The sequence below is a fragment of the Cinclus cinclus genome, chromosome 4 (assembly GCF_963662255.1).
Source record: "Cinclus cinclus chromosome 4, bCinCin1.1, whole genome shotgun sequence".
NCBI lineage: Eukaryota > Metazoa > Chordata > Aves > Passeriformes > Cinclidae > Cinclus > Cinclus cinclus.
In genome coordinates, this window is record NC_085049.1 from 18,209,506 (window position 1) to 18,231,370 (window position 21,865).

A 21,865-nucleotide genomic window follows, 5' to 3' on the forward strand; every position below is an offset into this window, starting at 1 on the left:
GATGACTTTAATGGGGAGAGCCTGAGATCATTCATTAATGGCTTTTAGGTGAAGGAAAGTGGGTTTACATCAGATATTAGGAAGAAATTCTTCACTGATATGGGGGCTGGATGAAGTTGGTGGCTGGAGTGGAAGATAGGAGTATAAAGTAATCTTCTTAAAAACCAAATGCAAAACACAAAAAAAAAATTGTATATTTTCTTTGGAGTTTTGCATTACTTTAGGCTTGAACTTTTCCTAGGAATGTAAGAATTAAGTCCCACAAAAAGCCTTTGAATCTCATTTGAAGTCCATTGCAATGCCTTTGGATTCGGATTTGGTTTTTTCTGTTACATGATTTTACCTCCTTAGTACAAATGGGCTCTGCAAGAAGAGGTATTGCAGCCTATGATGGTGTGACTGATGTTTGGGGTTTTTTTCAGTTGTTTTATTGCTTTCCCCTAAAGGTATGTTTATATACATTAGATTTTGAGGGGAGTCCTAAGTTACAAAAAGATCTCAGTAATTTCATCTATAATCACAAAGGCAAGTTATATAAAGAGGCAAAATAGCTGAAATTAGGAACATAATGGAACAGCCAATTGACTGTTGGGCAAATTATGCCTTTCTCTGCAATCCAAGTAAAGCTCTCCACACAGCTTTGGGGCTTAATTAGTTAATTATGATTTTAAATCATTCAAATTACTATTTAACTTAAATAAGTTAAGTAACTTCTAGCTCATTACTGAACATGTGCAGAGATTTCCTTCCATAGTTTTGAAACTGTTCAGCCCATTCCATTGCTCTGATAGTGGCCACATAACATGACCCACTTGGAAAATGCTGGACCTCAGCTGCACAAAGATTCAGAGTCTGGGAAATTATCCTGAGGAGTATTCACAAAAACATGATAAAAATTCAGATGGCAACTGCTTCAGTGCTTAAAATATCCAGGAAAAAATAACCCGTGTTGGAAATCTACTCTAGAATTTTCTAGAAAGGAGAAAGGACTTCCTGGAAGTAAAGGGAAGATGTGACTGCTCTCCCTGGTATATTATCTCCTTCAAGATATATTCCCTTCAAAGAATTGTTTACTGACTCTGCTTTTTATCATTTGTTGGCCAAATCAGAACAGTCTAATTTTGTCTTTGGAGATATGTTGTGTTCTGGCATGGTGATAACTTGGTCACGTGATCTTGGCTAGGGTTTGATGAACCCCATTATTGTCATATTTAGCTCAAGGCATTATCATCATGTGTGCAAAACAGTAGAAATATTTTCCATTTGAGGTGGTGTCTCTGGTTTCAGTAAAGCTGCAGTTAGCTGCAGTTGCATTCTCTTTAGGAAGTCCACAAACTTTCCAAACACTCATGCTTTCCTTCCAAAGGACCAGTCTCTAAGGTGTTTAAAGTGTATACCTTGCAAGGAGATGCTCTCCAAGCTGCAGTGAAGACAAAGCTCTCTGTCCATCCTTTCCAAGAGCCTTAAAGAGTTCAATTAAAAACCTTAGCTTGGTTCAGTCTTTTCAGATTGGCAAATAGAAGGGTGATTCATTAGCTGTTCATTTTTCCACTCAATTTGTTCCTTGTTATTTTTAATAAACTTTTGAAAGCAAGCAAAAATATCAAGGGGAGATTAATTTCTTATAACAAGAAAACCTAACAAAACTCCAAACACAAGAGTCTACATCTTTTCATACCTAACAGGATAAATAGAATGAAGAAAGACTGAATCATCTTAAAAAGCAGTGGAAGGGAACTGTTGGGGTTTTGTTTTGTTTTGTTTCAGAAAAGCAGCAGTCCACTTGAAATTGTTACATCCAAAGCTCTGAAAGGATAAAAATCACTTTTCCTCACCTCTGCTCAAGGCTGTGCACTCATAAACCATTCCAGCAGATGCTTGTGCTGTTCTGAATGGGTTTGTCCTTGCAGCCCTTCTGCATGACAATGTGACAACTCCAGCTGCTGCACAAAATTGCTTAGGAAAAGTTGTCACATTTAGAAGCCTTTCCTGAACTCCTTGTAAAAATCTTCTCCTGGCTTCAGCAATATCTTGATTCAGTTCAATATTCAAGAAGGCCACCTGAATCCACCAAAAATTGGTATGATTTTTTTCATGGATCTCCATGTTTGGGATGAAGTACCAGTGCTGGAAATCCTGAGGGGATGATAGTCTGGGGCCACACGAGTTTTTGTCTGGAATTTGTCTATTATAAAATTAGAGGTATGTAGCTGGTAGAAAGGCTTCTGTGATAGGATCATTTCTCTTTCCTGCCCTCTTTCCTACACCAGCCTTGGTGTTTCTAGCTCTCAGATAGAGATTTTCAACCCCCTTATACTCTAATCAGTTTTTCAGTGCACATGAACAGTTTAAGCTGTCTGAAAGACAAGGCACCCCAAATCAATAGTTAATGGCTGTCTGAGTATCAAAATGGAGACATGGGAGTCGGTTTATATTGGATATTCAAAAGAAATTCTTGACTGTGAGGGTGGTGAGGCCCTGGCACAAGTTGCCCAGAGAATCTGTAACTGCCCCATCCCTGGAGGTGTCAAAGGCCAGGTTGGATGGGGCTGGGAGATACCTGGGACAGTGGAAGGTGTCCCTGCCCATGGCAGGGGGCTGGAATGAGGTGATTTTTAAGGCCCCTTCCAACCCAAAGTAGGCTATGAGTCTAGAAAATCATGGCTAACCTGGAAAGACCTGGCTGACAAAATGGGGCCAGGAAATTCCTGCTAGAATGGCAATATTATTTTTGTAAGTAAATCCAAGTGAACTTGAAGGCATGGAAAACTCCACAGGATGAAAGAACAGGAGGAAATGTTGTGTTTGCCTACTTTAAATACTGAGGTCTTTGTATATTAGCCAGTTTAGTCTATCTGAAAGCAAAGTTAATGTTAACAACATTATAATAATGTGTTGAGTGAATATGGGAATTTGAGGCCACACTATAATCACCTCTTACAAAAACCTAAAAAGAAAATATGCCACTCAATTGCTCCAGCCCACAGGCAACATAGTGAGAAAAAGTGGTTTTGATAAAACTGTCCCAAATTTGGTGCAAATCACCATAGTTACTGTAGTTTCAGTGAAAATTTCCTTAATTTACACCATTGGCAACATATTTCAAAGAGCAAACCCAAGGGTCAAGACATCCAAGAGGAGTTTCCTCACCATGACAGGATCTGGACAACCAAGTGCATTAGTGAGGCTTGTGAGACTCCATGGCTCACTCAGAACATGCACTGTAATAGTCATGTAATTACAGATATTTGTACAGCATCTTATTCCTCTGCTAGTCAATGTGAAAGAAACTGCTAGGAAAAGGGAAATTATTTGTATTTATCTTTTCAGCAGGCATTTCTCTTGTCTGCCTCACTCCCATTCTTTTCTTTCCTAGAAAAGAGTAATTTATAGGATAATAGTGCAGAAAATTACTTATTTTAAGTATTTCACTATAAATTAGTAGGTGAATCTTCTAGGATGTGTGTTCTTACATCATTCTATTCACTCACTCAGTTGTCGTCTGTTGTTACCTGTAGCTCTTTATTCTACATATACCACAAATAAGTCCATAAATAAACTCTGTATGTGTCCAGTGCTTTGTGTTTCCCCCAACTCTTTTACATTTTTTTTCCTTTTTCTGCTTCTTTTTCTATGCTCCACCTAAATATTCATCTGTCCTTTAGAGAGCACCAAAACAAAGTGATGTCTGTTTTCTCCTGAACAGCAGCTGTGTTCTGGATGTGATTTTACATTCCTGTTTATTTTTTATATTTATGTGTGTCTTACATAAACTCATGCAGCATCCAGAAGTGGATTGAAGTGGAGGAAAGGAAAGGAAAGGAAAGGAAAGGAAAGGAAAGGAAAGGAAAGGAAAGGAAAGGAAAGGAAAGGAAAGGAAAGGAAAGGAAAGGAAAGGAAAGGAAAGGAAAGGAAAGGAAAGGAAAGGAAAGGAAAGGAAAGGAAAGGAAAGGAAAGGAAAGGAAAGGAAAGGAAAGGAAAGGAAAGGAAAGGAAAGGAAAGGAAAGGAAAGGAAAGGAAAGGAAAGGAAAGGAAAGGAAAGGAAAGGAAAGGAAAAAAGATAATTTTCGCCATCTCTTTTGACTGCCACTTTTCCATTTGCCTTCCTGAAATTCCCTGGAAGGAGCATTTCTCTCATGCTGGGGCCAGAAGTGGGGCCAGAACTGTGGTGTTCCCACTGCTTCCAAATTTCGGACCTTAAATCCTGATGCTACTTGTATTTCCTATTATCCATTCGTCATCTTCCACCCAGAAGACCTTAAAGCAGAGAATAAATGTCCCTAGGAGAAGGTGGGAAATGAGGTTCTGGATAATTCCACTATCTACAAGTAATGTTTGGAAATCGAGAGGCATTTTGTGGGTATCTGAGTCCTGTCATGGGGCTAAGCATTCTTGGGGGCTTTTGAGATCCTGTTTCAGCTCAGAAAATGTTTCCAGGGAAGGCCAGTGTCAAAGGTGGGGGTAACTCTAGACCCTAGCTAGGATTCCTAGATGCTGACTAAAGGATTTCATCCCTGGATTGTGTCCCTGCTGCTAGAGTAGTAATTGTAGTCACAAGTAAAATCATCCCCAAAAAATCCAGTGAGCATCTTTGCTGATGCAGAGTGGCTGCTACCTTCCACCCCAAAATCTGGTGAAGGATCTCTTTATTTATGTCTTGGGAAGCACCTGGGAGTTTTTGAGGATGACTCAAACGACTCACCCTCACAAATGTACATTATAATCACTGTCATTCAGACTGGAATCAGCTCTGTGGTGCTTTATGGTTTAGGGGGTTTTGTGATATTATTTTTCTGTGTAGGAGGGCTGTTAAGCAATATATTCCATTATGTGGCAAAGTTAAAATTTCATATTTTTTACCTTTTGTGTTCTGTCACACTTAAAACACTCTTTCTCCTGCAGACAATGAGTTTTAGTCTACATTTCAGTTGTGAAGGCTGTGGCTCACCAGGATGGAGCCCAGCATTTGTAATGACAGATGAACAAGACCTTTCCAGTCCAAAAACTTTTCTATATATAGACATACATTTTTAAGGAAACATTTTGTGAGTTTTGTTAAATACTTATATTTTCCTTTTGGGCTGCTCATAATGTGCTTCTTTTGAAAACACCTTAGCAAAGTATTAAACTGCATTTTCCTGGTGCTGTACAGCCTGATGGGACTGGTAGTTTTAGCCCTACTTTCACCAATAAAATAATCTCCTCAGAGGATTGTGCTTCCACTAAGGAAATGGGCTGACTTCCCAACAGCCAAGCAAGGTGGTTTGTCATGGACATTACATTAACTAGTAATTAGCATGTAATTATTATGAGCAGGAAGCCTGCTCTAGGAGAGTGGGGGAAATGTGACTGTTTCTGTTTTAACTACAGCTCCCACAAGACCACGTGCTGCTGTGAGAAAACAAAGTTGAATGTTGACATGACTCAAAACAAAACCTTTCAGCAACCCAAATGGAAAGGGTTTGATTTCAGGCATGTCGAAACATTGCTCTTCAGCTGAAAATGTCAAAAAGAGCATTTGACATCTGTTGTGTTTTGACCTTTCTAAATTGAATTTCTTTGTCGCTCCCTCGTCCATTCTGTAAAAAAGAAAAACGCACGTTTCTTTTGTCCTGGTGTGGGGGAAAACACAGACCAGAAATATCTAGGGAATTTTCCATGAAGGGACATTTTTCAGTTACACTTAGCTCTTCATAAGAAAGCTTAGGCTGAAATAAAATATCCCTTTCTTCAATACCTGCAGAGGACTGGCACTGAGCTGAGCCCTGCAGCACTGAGCAGGGGATAAAGCACAAAGTGTGATCCTGGGGGACTGTGACTCCTTTCTGGGCACATTTCCTTTCTGGGCACATGATGCAGAGGTAAATAACTTTGCTCCCACCCTGTATGTTCCTGCAGCAGCTGTACAGATTCCCTATATCCCTTTTTTTCTGTCTCTTCCTTGCTGCTATTTCCTGTGACACCCTGTCTGGTTTATTCTTTGTGCATCTAGTATGAAATTGAATAAATGTCCTATAAGTTACTTTCATCTCAGCATCTTCATTACTTTCATGTCATAAGTGTCTCAGTGAGGGAAATTCAAGTTTGGGCGAGCTCACAGATATTTCTTTTCACTTGTAAGACATGAACAAACCATCTGGCACAGTTAAGCCACTCAGCATGATCCTAAAACAAAGACAAATGCTGCCACTGTTGTTTCATTGTTTAAAATAGATATTTTTGGAGCATGGATTATTTGAATCCAGACCTTCCAGCTCTTTTTTGTTAAATCCATACATATTGATACATGCCCCTGTATGTCCATACAGCCTTAAGGAATTGTCTCTTTATAAATGATGCACATTAAGTATATATAACAACCACTTCTGTGGCATGATAATTCTAAAATCCATTTAAAATAGCAGTGAAATTAAATGGGATCTCAGCACCCAGTGGTTTTCTACTGTAGACTCAAACAAGACAAGTGCCGTAGACTGGTGAGATGATTGGGGTTGCAAGGGACCCTAAAGATTATTTAATTCCAACCCATTCCATGGGCAGGGACAGCTTCCAGTAAACCAGGTTGCTCCACGACCCATCCAACCTGGCCTTGGACACTTCCAGGGATGGAGTGTGATAGTGTGGAATATTGATTCCTACGTCTCCTGAACATGAATGTTTGAGACTTTGTTTATGAACCATAAAGGTCCCCCTGGAGTGACTCAGAGATCTGACCCTACCTGGAAAAGAAATATTTGAAGCACCAATGGTTTGGGGCAAATCTTGAGATCAGTTTTCTGTTGTATTCTTTTTTTTTTTTTTGACACAGGAATTTTCAATACTTTCTGTTCTGCAGAGAGGTCCATAAGGACTAGGAGAAAATATCTTGCTTTCAAGTCTTTCTCAAGCCACTTCCAAATGTCTGAAGACAATAAAGCACTTGAGAGACATCAGCATGAATTCATGAAGGTGAAACTGTGTCTGATCAAAGCTTTCTACAAGGAAATAATTAGTCAATGAGTGAGAGGAGAACAGGGATTATTTCCATAACTTAACAAGGCTTTTGACACTGTTTGCCACAACATCCTCCTCTTCAAGCTGGTGAAATACAGGTTAGACAAGTGGACAGTGAGCTGGATTAAAAACTACGTGAAATACTGGACTCATAGGGTCTCAGTGGTGTGAGGATCATCTAGAAATCAGGCATGAGGGGTGAGCAGCAGAGGCCAACTGAAACCAGCAAAGTTACATCCTTATCAGTGGCCTGGTTGATAGACAGGGACCTCTTTCAGCAAGTTTGCAGGTGATGCAAAACTTCAAGGAGTGATTGATGCATAAGATGGTTGTGCTGCTTTCTAAAGCATCTTGATAGGCTGGAAAAATGGTCAGTGGGGCAAGCTGTGAAATTCAGCAGAAGTCAATGTGAAGTCTTGCATCTGAGAAGGAACAGCCACAGAGCCACTGAAGGGCCAGGCAGATGATTAAGACATGCAGATGATCAGGAGTCTACAACATCTGTCAAAAAAGAAGCCTGGAGGAAAGAGATCTCAGGGGGATCCCATCAATGTGTATAAACATGTGAGGAAGGAAAAGAAAAGGTTTAAGCTCACTTTTCCTCAGAGTTGCCCAGTGACTGCACAAGAGACAAGGGGCACAAACTGGGAAACGTGAAGTTGTTTGAATGTAAGAAAGTTTTTTTTATATGTCAGGGTGATTAAACACTGAAACAGGTTATCCAGAGAAGTTGAGTATCCATCTTTGGAGATATTAAAAAACCTACTGGACCTGGTGTAGGGCAAACCTGTGGTAGCTGACTCTGCTCTGAACAGGGCAGCTGGAATGGATGTCCTCTTCCAGCTTAATGGTTCTGTGATTATGAGGATTGCAGAGCTTATCCCAAATGGACTGCACTGTTACCAAAACAGACAATTTTCTAGCATTGATAGGTTTTCCTGCATTATAGAAAAGTTGTCTTCAATAAAATTTTCTCTCTTGGGGACTCAGAAGAAAGTTTTGGCTGTTTAAAATGTGCTTACAGGAAATGGAGCGATGCTTAAGGATTCTGTTGCCATCAGCTTCGTGTGTGCTGCAGTTCCACTTGCCTTCTTTAGGCATCTGCTCTTGTGTGATTGCATTTTTATTCTTTTTCAGAAGGGCAGATGGTATTTTTTTTCCCTGTGTGCATAATTAAACAAACACACAACAAACTCATCTAAAGATACTAATTAATTCCTTTTCCTAATAGATTGCAGGCAGTCTATTAATATTACTCACTCCTGGGACTAAGAGTCTGTTAGCAAGAGCTTCCTCATCTTGCTGCTTTTCCTTCTCCCATGGTGAGACTGGTGAAGTGATCCACCACATCCCTATAAACACAGCCAAGCTGGAAGGAGCTGTAGCTAATCCTGGGCTGGTCTTGGTGATAGGCTGAACATCCTTCACTTGATTTGTTAAATATTGTTCAGCTTGAGCCCCCTCATCTCTCTTTTTTTGATGCTCTGTGCCTGAGTGGCCATGGTGCTGCTTGGGTTCAGTATTGGCTGAGGAACTGGGTCATTTCTAGGTCTGCACACATCCATGGATTTTAGGCTCCCTGGTATTCTTGGAAAGGGTGTGACAAAAGATAAGAAGTTTAATGGTTCTTCTCTTAATATGTAACTATATATACATATATATATAAACAAAAGTGAGATCAAGAATGCTGTTGGATGGCACCGAGTGATTGTCAGCTCTGTTATAATTACCCAATTAAAGAGGTGATAATGAACTCAGACTTGAAATGCTGGAGGGAGAAAAGGAGAATGTCACCAGCAACTCAACATTTGTTTTATCCTAAATCTTTATTGTAAAGTAATCACCTGTCAGGAAGTCTGCTGAGGAGAGAGCAGCTACTCCATGCAGTGCTGTGATCACAGAAACAGGGTGGGAACAAAAGCAGCAGTGACAGATTCAGGTAAAGCAGTTTCCAGCCCAAGAAACCTCAGCAGTCCAAGGTTTTTTGAGGAACTAACCCATCCTGGGGACAAGGAGGTGCAGTCTGAGCTGAGGACATTAGGTAGAACCTGTGCTCTCTCCACATAGTTTTAGTGTTTGCAGGGTGGGTAATATTTTTATTATGCTGGACAAAAAAATAACCCAGGAGCTGTGTATTCACATGTTCAGCCTTAGAAAGTCTGCTGGAAAAAAAAGCCTATGACAATCTCTTTTTGGTTCTGAAAAGAACCTGGGGTAGGTGATCATCTCAGGAGACTGAAGTGTGAATGGGATACTGGTTCATACAGGCATAAAAATAGGCAGAAGTTCATGGGAAATAATTTCCTCTTTTGACTTGGCATTTGTCAGACAAAATCTGGATCTGGCCCTCCTGGACTGAGTCCAGCTTAGGGTCATGGAGATGCTCTGAGAGATGGAACACATCTGCTGTGAAGAGAGAGTGAGATCTGGAGGTGTCCAGCATGGAGAAGAGAAAGATCCAGGGAGAATTTAGAGCCCCTGCCAGTGCCTAAATGGGCTCCAGGAGAGCTGGAGAGGTACTGGGAATAAGGGTCTTTAGTGACAGGACACAGGCAATGCCTTCAAATTGACAGAGGACAGGGTTAAATTGAATATTAGGAAGGAATTCTTGGCTGTGAGGATGGTGAAGCCCTGGCACAGATTTCCCAGAGAAGCTGTGGCTGCCCCATCCAGTAGCCAGCCCTTCATCTTCTCCCATACTGATCCTTCCAGAAGTTTATTCCACTTTTGGGACTACAAATCCCATCAGTCTTCATTGTTGCCTCAGTTATGAATGTGGTTGTGCTAGACTTCAGTGGGTCACAGGAACAGCTAGACAAACCAGGTGAATGCTCCCTTCTGAGAGACAGGGAGGAATGCATTTTATTAAATTATTTCAGCTTTTAATGTGTGCAAAAATGTGTTTCTTTTCATATGATCCTCATTGCTGGTTTTCAGTTGTGTTCACAGATGACAAAATGAAAAAGATCAAATGATAAATCTAAACAAGAGTAACACAAAAGCCTGAGGGATACAGAACTGACAACAGATGATCACAGAAGAAAGTGATAAAATTCTTGCTTATTCCAGAAAAGCCATCCTTAACTAAGAAATATTTCCTAGATATATGTGTAAATGACACAAAAATTTTAGATTGATCATTTCTACTGGATACTGTATGATCAAAATTTCAGTTTCTTAGAATTCTAACCAGCCAGTTCATCATTTTCAAGACTGATTAGTACTAATATACATATATAAATATTTTAAAATGCATCGAACAAGGCAAAGACCCAGCAACTAACAAATCAATTTCTTATTAGTTTACACTGGAAAATAGAGTGTCCAGAAGTGTGAGCCATTTGTAAATATTAGGTGCATCAATCTTGGTTCCTTCAAACAATCAATTTCCCCATGAAAAGAAGACAAATATTGAAGGGAAAAAGGAAAATAAAAAAAAAAAAGAAAATAAAATAAACCTTCCTCCAAACCTGAATGCAGTAATATCATAGTGGTCTAAATATAAATCATTGCTGTACTACCGTAAAAAATAGATAGCAAATTTTTTTTTTCTGGGGTGGTTTATTTTGTTTGTTTGTTGGGTTTGGGGTTTTTTTGTATGTTGGGGTTTTTTGTTAGGTTTTTAAAATTCTTTTTCCCTAACTTTTTTGGCGGTTTTTCTTAGTTGCTCTTGTAGCTAATTATAATGCTAATTATAATTACTTAAAACAGTTAAAGCTTAAAACACTTTAAACTGCTTTAAACTGCTTAACAGCTAATTATAACTGGCTTAAAAGTGTTAAGAGGAAAAGATAAATCACTCCTGAAACATGTTTTGTAGTGGTTTAGTTAATGCTAGGAGCCTTGTCACACTCAGTGCAGTTATTTCCTGTGTGATGGATTGGTTTCAGCTCCCCTCTGGTATCTTGAGGGATTTCTTCATCTCTCATGAGGGCACAAGAGGAATTTCCTGCTTGTGGCAGGTACCAGTGGAGCAGAGCTCTAGGCTGTACAGATGAGGACAGACAGACACTTTGCAGTTTTGTGTGGGCCAAGAGCACCTGGTCTGGGTGCTGGGTCCTCAGGGCTAAGAGGCACCACCTCAGGGCCATCCTGCACCCATCACTTCACCATGATGCTCTTCCTTTGTTGTTGAGTCTCATCTTAGCCTGAGGCGTCTCTGTGTGCTGGTTAATGCTATGAATCCATTAAATTATTTGGGATCTTTGCACCCAGCTTTGTGTGGACACACAGGGCCCTTGAGTTCCCTTTGATGATGCTGACACCTGGTTTCAAAGAGCCAAGGACCTGTCTGAGATCCTCAGGTGGTCACGGCTGGTTTGTGTCCTTGCTGCCGAGGGTTTGCAAATGCACAAGTTTTTTTTTTTTCCTTTTTGTTTAGCACAAGAGACCTTCCCCAAAACTGGAGTCCCTCCTGGCCTACAAGGAAGGATCTTTGTATCCAGCCCCTGGGATGAACAAGGTATTCAGATACCACAGAGATGCTGCTTTGGGAAAGCCTATGGAATTACAGGGAGTTGCCTAAAGGTATATCAAAGCTGTGTTTTCCTTTCTTCAGACTTTCACCATGTTACTCCACTGCCATTCAGATTTATCTATTTCTTTTGCAAATACAGTCACAAAAGTCCTGTGTAGAGCACGGCAGCACCTCTTCCCTCAGTTAGGGGTCCTCAAAATGCCCATTGCACATTGACAGCTTGAACCAGAATGACAAGAAGGCAAAGCAGGGAGGATTAACAGGCAAAGAAAGGCAGGGCTGCTGATTGTGGCACTGCAATCATTATGGCTGGAAAAGATCTCCAAGATCATCAAGTCCAACCTTGGCTTCTTGCAATTGCCAGCTTGTGAGGAGATGCTGATCACCACCCTGCTTATTTTAGTGCCCATTTCTCCACATGTCCACTCAGGACAAGAGATGCGGCTGATCAGCCTGGCAAACATGGTGTGGTTTATTCACGTTGGTGTTATTTTTCCTCTCAGCTGCTGTAGCAAGTGCTCTCTTCACAGGTCTCTGATATGAATTCAGCAGAAATGTCATTGTGCAGTGGTCAGAGGTGAGTTCAAACAGCCAGGCTGTGCTTGCTTCTCTCAGGAAACAAAAGCTTCTTCCAGCCTTAACTGAAAACATACACTGGGGCTTCTTGGAGGATGCTTCAAAAGAGCGAACATGAAGGAAAATGTGTACAAGTCACAATGGCCACTGGTGGGACATCCCCTTTGCATTCATCAAAAAGTATTAATTTGATTTTATTATTTCACTGCTCAGCTATTCAGCTGGGATTTGGATGTTCCCACTGTCAGTGTGATGGAAATCAGACTCCTGGATACTGATAAAAAAATGAGTTTAGTTCAGATCCCCACACAAATTTGGGCATGATGACTGAATTTGAAGGACTTCCAAGTAGCAGCCTCCTGGCACACAACTGGAGCTCCAAGTGATGCCTATATATATTTTTTTTTTAAAATCTTGAAGAGGAACAGCTGGGAACCCAAGGAGAGGATTCCAAATTGATGTGTGTCCACTTAAACATAAAAATATTCCCTGTTTTCAACAAAAACAACAGTATATGTGTACATTCACACACACACACACACACACACACATTAGTGTACTTTTTATCTAATGTAGTGCATAATTTATTAAAAGGGTATATGTTAAAGAATTCTGCTTTCCATGAGGGCTCAGGAAAGGGCAAATGTTATTGCTTGTCTTTCATAAAATAAATTAAACTGAACACTACAGTTAAGCAGGACCATCAGTAAAGAGCAGGTATGTACCACTGCAGTGATGAATGGCTTAATATAAATGACAAAGGTGTGCTAAGACAGGGATAAAGCCCAAACAGGAGATCAGTAATTGCATCCCTCCATTAAAACTGAATTATCCCTCAGCTGCAGCTCCAACTGCTCTTGTCTATTGAGTCTTAAAACGCTCACTCTGGGGCCCTCACAAATTAATGCAGCTGCTGTGGCTGAAGGTGCTGTACAGAAAAGCAGCAGAGCTCAGTGCCCAGGGCCAGAAGTCCAGAGGGAATGAGGAGGGACATAATGCTCCATGAGGGACAGCTGTGAGTCCAAAGAGGGGGTGGTCCCGATGTAGCCATGACCATGAAGAGCTGATGTTTTTCCTCTCTTCGTCTTGGTAACATCAAGGCATCATGGCTGCAGGAGGTTTGCTAGAATTTAGACCTGTTTTGCTTTGTGCTCAGCTCTTCCCTGGGCACAGCCTCTGAACTGGCCTTTGTGAGAGTGGGTGAGTGAGAACTGCAGTGCCCTGTAGGGGGGTGAAACCTTGGCCCTGCAGTTCAAATCCTTTGGTAAAGTTGTGGTTGTCCCTTCTTGTATTTCTTCTATGCTCCACTTTTCTGAGACAAGTAATACATGAATTTCCAAGTCTTTCTTTTCACACCAACCCTACTGCTTTCCAGGCTATTTCTCCCCCTTTTTGGACCCTCTCCCTTTCATATCATGCATCCCATTCATATGCCCCATTCCAGTGTTAAACCTCACTGATTTGGTCCCAGATTTCCTTCCCACGTTGTTTTTCTTCACCCTTTGTTTCCAGCTGATATTCCTAACCTCCTCCCTTCCCTTCTTGTTACTTCTCTGCTCTCACTGCTGCTCCTCACTTTGGTTATGAGCAGCACCCATTATTTTCTTTAGTATTAACAGAGCAGAAACCAGATCTGCTGCTCTCCACCCTGACATCACCTCCAGGATATCTCCTTTTAGCTCCAGTTTGAGGTGACAAACATTGCCTTTTGTTTACAGGCCCACAGCCAGAACAGTGCCTCCCCCTGAATTAATTGCAGTGAGTTTTGCTTCAAATAAGATTTCCCAGGAGGTGCTGGGAAGTGCCTCTGGAACGGTGTCAGTATGAATAGATGCCCATTCATCCAGGCACACACCGTGCTGTAACAACCATGGACATCTCATACTGTCTTGAGGGGAAATGTGTCTGCTGCAGCTTGAACTGAGCTTCAGATGGAGCTGGGAAACCATGCACTAATTTGTTAATTGGCTGAAGAACCCTGTATTGTATTGGATGGATTTAGCTTATAAACTGACCCTAGTTTTGTGGGGAAAAAACAAATATATATAAAGCTTTGAAAAATCAGAGACCTTGTTAATCCAAATTTTGCCTTCACTCATCCCAGCATTGTATGTGCAAGGGGATGACTGATGTTACTTTGTACTCAGGAATATTGTTCAAGCATAAAATCAGGAGTGAAGTCTGAATCACATCTCTTCCATGCTCTGCTGTGACTTCAGTTTGCTTTGTTGTGGAAAGACAGAATGAGTCACTGACTCAAACAGACACAGCACAAGCATACTTTTTTCTTCTTTACACCAGAAAAGCACATGTTTCTGGAGAAAATCAGAAATATCTACACACAACCAAGAGACTTGTGACTGACCTATGCACCTGAGTCCCAACCTGACCAGAAACTGCTCCTGGATGGGAGCACAGTGGTCCCTTTGTGCAGAGCTGTTCCTCCAGGCAAGCACATCTCATCTCTTTCAACTGCATGAAGCTGTGCCAGGGGAGGTTTAGGTTGGATATCGGGGAAAGATTTTTCACCCAGAGAGTGGCTGAGCACTGGAACAGGGTCCCCAGGGAGGTGGTTACAGCACCAAACCTGCCAGAGTTCACAGAATGTTTGGACAATGCTCTCAGGCACAGGGTGGGATTGTTGGGGTGTCCTGTGCAGAGCCAGGAGTTGGACTTCATAATCCTTGTAAGTCCCTTCCAACTCAGGAAAGTCTATGATTTTATGATTTTTCTTGGCTTTAGTCCCCTTCCAACACACACACATAGTTCTCATAAAGAACTTTTCAGAGTAATCAAGACATATTCAAAGTTATTACTGTTTAGCTCTGAACTTCTGTGTAAAAATAAATAATTCTTGACATATGGGAAGAAAAACTTTGGAGCTGTTCTGGCATTTGGGGTTTTGAGATGTTTTCTGATAGCATGGTGCAGAGTGAAGGGGGGCTTCTGTAGTGTGAAGCAGAATAAAGATCACAATAATGAGGGCATGAAATTAGCTTGGCAGTATGAACTCCATGATACTGCGTAGGATTTTCAATTAGGATGAATTAAACTGTTGCTAAAGTCAGAATGGATATAAGGATTGAGTAGGGTAGAAGGGAGGAAAAGGTGAGCCTTAAAGGTAATGGGTTAGAAAATCTTCTGTACTTAGGGAATGGCTCATTCATCTGAAAATATGTAAGAGAGAATCATGAAAATTACCTAGGAAATAAAATATGTGTATGTATAGCGAGAGTGAGACTCTAAAGTGATGTCAGGGAAATCGCAGGAGAAGAATAAGTGATGATTAGAGCCTCTCTCATTCTGCAGACCCGCCAATGCTGCATCTTCCAAGAGCACAGCGATAATTTACACCATTGAGAAATATAAAGGACCAGATTTCTTCTGTGTGTAATGCCAGGAAGGGTCAAACACGCCTAGGTATGAAAGCTCTTCCGAGCAGCTCAGTCTCGTGTGGTTCTGCACACAAAATGTCTGTAGGATTTAATCAGAGCATAGGAGGGAGCTCATTATGTCTCATTTCATTTATGGCAAATTTCAGAGCCATTCAAATGGTGCTCTGAGTTTTTGTGAAGAGTAAAAAAGCAACTATTTACCCAGAATGTTCTTCTGTTCAGTAGAAGTCTGATTTTTGAAGACACAGTCTTTCAAGAGTGACAAACATTGAGCATCTTCCAACAATGGAGGTTCCAAAAGAAAGATCCCACATTACAAATCCCAGCGATCCATCTTTTCCTGTGTCTTCAGTTGTAAAACACAGAGAAGTGCTTGAAAAGCTTAACAATAAGTGCTTAGGCACCTGATTCCCACAGACACACATTTGATGTTGAGTGCCACTCCCCTTCTGCATTTGCCCACTTTATCCTTCCTAAATAGATTATAATGAGTGAATTTAATATTCCAATCATGCAAATCTTCCCCCAAGATTTCAATAATGCCAACGAAGTCTGATGTATACTCATAAATTAGCTCCTCCAATTCCAGTTCTTGTTTATTACTCAGGCTCCCAGCATTAGAGTATAGGCAATTAAAGAATTTCTTCTCTTCACGTCCCTTGGTGCCTTGATTAATTTTGTTCTTGACATCTTAATTTCGAGCTAAATGAATGCTCATTCATTCCTCCCTCTCTGTCTTCCATCTTTCCCAGTTTAACACTCTCCTGACTACTCAGCCTGACACCTTGAAGACTCTCCTGTGAAGATGTAGAGTGTTGGAACACACTGGCTTTGTCTTCTCACCAAATAGGTTATTGTATTTTTTGAAGGAAAAAAAAAATCTGCCTTCACTCTACTTAAAACTAGAGGTCTTTCATTTCCAGAGGTTTTTGCCTTCCTCTGCATGTTGGAAATAAGACTTCTGGGTGGAATATCCAGCTGTAGTATCCAGGAACTCTTCAGCCACCTTCAAACCTTCACATAAATCATCAAGAATGTCCACTACCCTCAGTGGGAACCTTGAGCATTGTACACATGTTCACCCTTGGTTCTAATAACCATGACGGGTTTTCGAAGAAAATGTCAAATGACTTCTTGGTCTCTGGGAAATTAAATTGCATTTTGAACACAGTGTCTTTGCCACAGCTGATGGGATTCCTATGACCAAATGTGGACATGTAAGAGGTAAAATTCACCATTTCTATCTTTATAGTCAGAAGAGAGAAATAAGGCTTTCTGGGGAGAAATTGGTCTGAACTAGTGCAGATGAATCATGCCTGGGAAATGTCCATTGCTCTCTGTGGACCAGAAAAAATACTTCATGATGTAGTTTTCTGTAATTGAGACCCATAAAGCATTCCTGGGGTCATTTCTACCCCATGACACAGCACTGAAAACAACATGTCAGGCTCTTGTACTTTTACTTTGGACTATCTTCTCTGTGTGGAGGCTTGTGGATGTGCATTCAGAGAGTGCATTATGTCAGGAACCATATAGAAACATGGTCAGAGGCAGCCTGTTTTCTAGGGAAACTGTAATCTAAATGAAATCTTCTATTCCTGTCCCTCCCTGGCCTGGCATAATGCCAGGAAACTTTTAAAACATTTAAACCCCTTCTTTGGGGTTTTTTTGCAGATCATGACTGTTTCTCTGCCTGAACATTAGAGATACTGAAAAACTGATGATATACCATAAGAACATGCTGAGTTCAAAATAGACCACATTCCACAGCTGGCATGTAACAGCTTCACCTGTGTCGTTGTGCCAAATAAAGTCATGATGCTCCTGAAGCATCTCCAAGCCAGACACTTGGAGTACAACTGGTAAAAAATGTGTGGGAGAGATCTAGGTGTTGCCTTTGGAGCTGATAACCATGCAGAGTGCTGGATGATGGAATGACTGCCCTACACCGAGAAGGAGCAGCCCCAGCAACTCCATGGAGAGGAGGATCAGTGTGGGATGTGCCCTCAGTGCTTCCTGCCTGTCCTGTAGTGTGCACTTAGATGTGGAACAACCAGGTTCAGCAAACAAGGCGTGTGTGAGGCAGAGGAGATTTATGTGAGCTCCTGGTGTCCTGCTGAAAGATGTTCCCTGGGAGAGCCACAGCAGGTTAAGCTGCCATCCTGGAGCTGTGATTTACTTCGACCTGGTTTAATTTGTGCAGGTGCTGATTAGAAGTGTCCACGAGGTCTGCAGGCATAGCTTGGCTGAAAGGGCAGACAGGTCACTGCCCAGCATCACTGAAGGGGTGGGGTTGGAAGGAGATCATCTGTTACATCTGCTTCTGTGGCTCTTTAGAAACAGCCCCTTTTTCCATTTGGATTTCTTTTAAGATGGGATTTAAATATTTTTTCAAGTTCTTTGTTTGGGCCAGAGTGGAACCACATTTACAGAAATACAGATGGTAGAAGAAGAGGTTTTAAACTGTTTCAGCTGTGGAAATACAAACATGTCCATAATAATTTGCTCTTTTGACTTAACCTTTTCTATTTCACCCTAATCTAATGCTCAAACTTCCATAGGTGAAGTTTAGACTGGAACCTGTGATTTTTGCTCCAAGAAGAACAGGCTTGCAGATGAGTCTCTGGAGGCTGAAGCCAAGCTCAGCTCATGGCATTTCTTGCTCATGTTCCTGGAGATGTTGAGCTGGTTTCAGTGAGGGATTAATCTCCTTTAGCTTTCAGTGCAGGTCTTCCTCTTCAGGTTAACATGTTTGTATCTCAGAGTGACCATGGACATGGTCCTGTGCAAGTTCTGATTGTGAATTCCCAATATAATCTGTGCAAATGTGTGATGGCACCCAGTTGTCTGAGCATGGTCTAATGATGGGTTTGGTGGTCTGGGGTATCCTCCTGGCCTCCAGCAACACTCTGAGGGTGAACAACTCCTGTAAATCCCAGCTGCGTCTCTCAGTCTCCCTTGGGCACCTCTGATTCCCAGTAACATTTCAAATGTCACTGCGTATCCATGGTTTGTGGCTAAATTAAGATTCAACAATTATCTAGAAGAGTAGTTAGGTTTTTTTAGCTGTATTTTTTGCAAATAGGGCAGTGGGATTTTTTCCTGTTCCTTCTGTGTCTTGCTCCTCTTGCCTACGTGGGGCTCATTAGAGCACTGCCATGCCCAATGTGCTCAGATCTCACTCAGGGTCTGATCCTGACTGGATCTATAAAGCATGAAGTTATTAGCAGGCCCTGTTAGAGCTACATCTGTGTTCAGGGAAGAAAAACCTCCTGGAACCGAGCACACAGCAGTTCTGCAACAGATGAGAGAGATTATCATAAACACCAAGGAAAATCAAAAACCTGAGCCTTCCCTAAACCTGTTCCTCCACCTCCACAAATTAGAATAGCTTTGGCAGTGTAACACTGGAAACAAGAAGATTGTACCCTGGAAAACTCTTTCTAAAGCAATTTAGCCAAACTGTGCTACATGGTGTTAATTTAGAATTTCAATTAGTGCGTACAATTTGTTATAAGCTCTGGCCAAGCCATTTGCTCAAACCAAAGCTGCTCCTTGCTTGCCTGTTTACTTGAAGAATATGAAGATGGAAGCAATTTGTTAACATAATCTGGTTTAATACGATGACTAATGATTTTCAGAAGAAAGTATGGATTGGGTTTGTCAGGCTGATTAAATCTGAAGCATGACTGAGGAGGGGCTCTTTCATCTGTCTTGATCAATGCAGTTCTGCAGGACCTGAGCTGGTCCTGGGCTTTTCCAGGGTAAATTCCAGGCAGCTTCACTTTACTAGCTAACTGTAGAATGGGTTTATTTAGTTATTATGGGCAGTTTGAGTTCCGTCCTCCCAGGATCCTATTCCTATTTGTAGGAGGCAGCAATGACTGCCCAGTTCCCTCATTCTGATGAAAATTGCATCCTCCCAACCCCACCCTATCCCTCGTTCTGGTAGTCACATCCCTGCACCCAATTCACCTTGCTTTGCCCTCTTAGGAGAACTGCTGGCTGTACAAATCAATTCACCCAGAGACCAGGGCTTTTCAGTGGTGGGTGGTTTTGGTTCAGCATGGCAGATCTGTCACTGCATCCATGGCTCTTGCTTCAGTCACTGTGAAGGGCTGACCCCACACCCTGCAGTGCCAAAGGAAAGCTTGTGCCTGGTGGCCAGAGGGTCACTTCTCTGAATATCCTTCCCTGCTCTACCCCTTGGCCAGTAGTTTTGTTGTGACTCATGTAAATATTGACATTTGCCACGGACTTGCCTTTGTGCTTTCATTCCCTGCTGAAAAGACTTGATGTTTTTCTTCTGAGTTTGCCTGGACTTTTTCCTTGCTCTTTTCTTTTACACAGCCTTTCTCTGAAGAGCTTGGAAGAAAAAAAAAAAAAAAAAACAACTCTTTTGTAAAGGCTGAGTTTTTGGGTGTTGGTTTTTTTTCTCCTGGAAATGTTAACTCCCTGTGCAGATATTCTGGGAACTTTTCACTGTTCTTTTACTGCGTGACACAAGAAACTAAAAGAGGAACATTATCTCTTCAAGGCAGAAAGTCATTGTACTTGCTTCTAAAAGCTGATCTTGTTTTGTTTGACTCACTAGCTGTTTTATTCTGGCAGTGATGCACTAAAATATCCTTGAGCTATCTCAGCTGCAGTTGCTTTCCTTTCTTTTAATGCCACATCTCTCACAGTCACACTGTCTTCACCACGAACAAACCGATCAGCATCTGGCCTGTTAATAACAGCTCATTATGAAATAAAAATTAATCAAGCACTGAGATTATGGTGCAGCATTTCCCAGGACTTAATACTCAGAGTGTTTGTGCAGACATCTTGTTGCACGGGGGTAGATTGTAGTTTGGTTGGAATTTACACACAACAGCTGTTTTATTGCAGTGATGTATTATTATTTATGTAGGATGAAAGATGTGAATACCATTTGAGCACAACAGAGCTGTGCACAGAGGAGTTTGCAGGCTAAGGGAGAGGCAAGGCTGGAGCAGAGCACGATAAAAAAGGGAATGGGATGTGTGTTGCTGCAGTTCAGACCATAAACTTCAGCAGAGCCTTTGTTTCTCTGAGCTTCTTGTTCTTCCTCACATAAGGCACAGTTATAAGCAGCATTAATCAAGGAGGTGAAGAGTCAAGAGCTTTGTCTTTAATAACATTGAAGTGTTTCTTGTTTAACTTTCTCCCTGTGGACCCAGTTCTCAGATCTGGCCAAGTTTCACCCTGTTGAGGAGCCAAACAAAGCAGATAAAAGAGGGATTTATGTCAGAGGAACAGCAAGTAAATTTTCATCTCAGAGACACAATGATTTGGTACAAGAGTGCATATTAAGCATCTTAAAATAGAGTTAAGCTGTGTGCTGATCTTTACTCTGAAGCCACATTGCTCAGCTACTTGTACAAATCCTGCAAGATAACAGAAGGTGCTAAACAAGTCACTGGGGAAAAAAAAAGATAGAAAAGTGACATATTTTTTAAAACATAAGTAAGACCAAATTGATTTGCAAAGGAAGAATACAACTAATTACACAGTCAGAGCTTTGCAAAGTGTCTGTGCACCAGAGTCTTGAAAAGTCTGGGATAAGAGTTATAACCCCTGAATGGGGAAATATTGAGTGCCAGAGTGATTCAGACCAAGGTGGATTTGTGTGAAATAGACCCCCTAACTCCCACAGTCCATTAAACATTCTTCTCACCCTTCCCAATCTTCTTACCCACTCCATCACCTCCCCAATACATTCACCACAAGCCCCTGACAGTTTCAATGTGTACCCTGCCCCAATGCTTTAATTTTTCTGAATGTGTTTCATGATGTGTTTTTGCCCAAAGAAATGCCAACAGATCTGCCATCAGCTGCACCTTGCCTTTCCTCAGCAGAGTTTTTAGCTTTTAAGAACACTTCAAACCTGCCAGGAACAAAATGGGATATGAAGAACCAATTTCAATTACAGTGTGTAAGGCGGTTTCCCAGCAACAAGAGTATTTAAGAGCAACAAAAATTAACATACCTTCAAAGAATAAGCAGCAGCAACAGCCACTGATTTTCATGGTGTAATATTTTGTATTCATTAAAACATAGTTTCTGAGCATTGTTTCTGCCTCAAGGCTCAACCCCAAGTCATCTTCAAATCACGTTTCTCCTTTCTTCACTGAAAAGTACTTAGAACTTTATAAAAAGACACAGGAAAAGGATGGATGGAAAGAAAGAGACAGGTTGGACTGCTAACATAATTCCTTGGAGCTAAGATACTGACTCTATCTTGCTGGAATAGCAAAATTCAGATGGTCTCTCAAGGAATAATCCCTTCTCCTTTAGGATCCAACATCTCTTTTGAACCACAGAAAGAAACACTACACCTTAAAATTGACTTTTTCAAAGCCTTCTACTCCTTTTGTCACTCTACATCCACCCATACCTATTC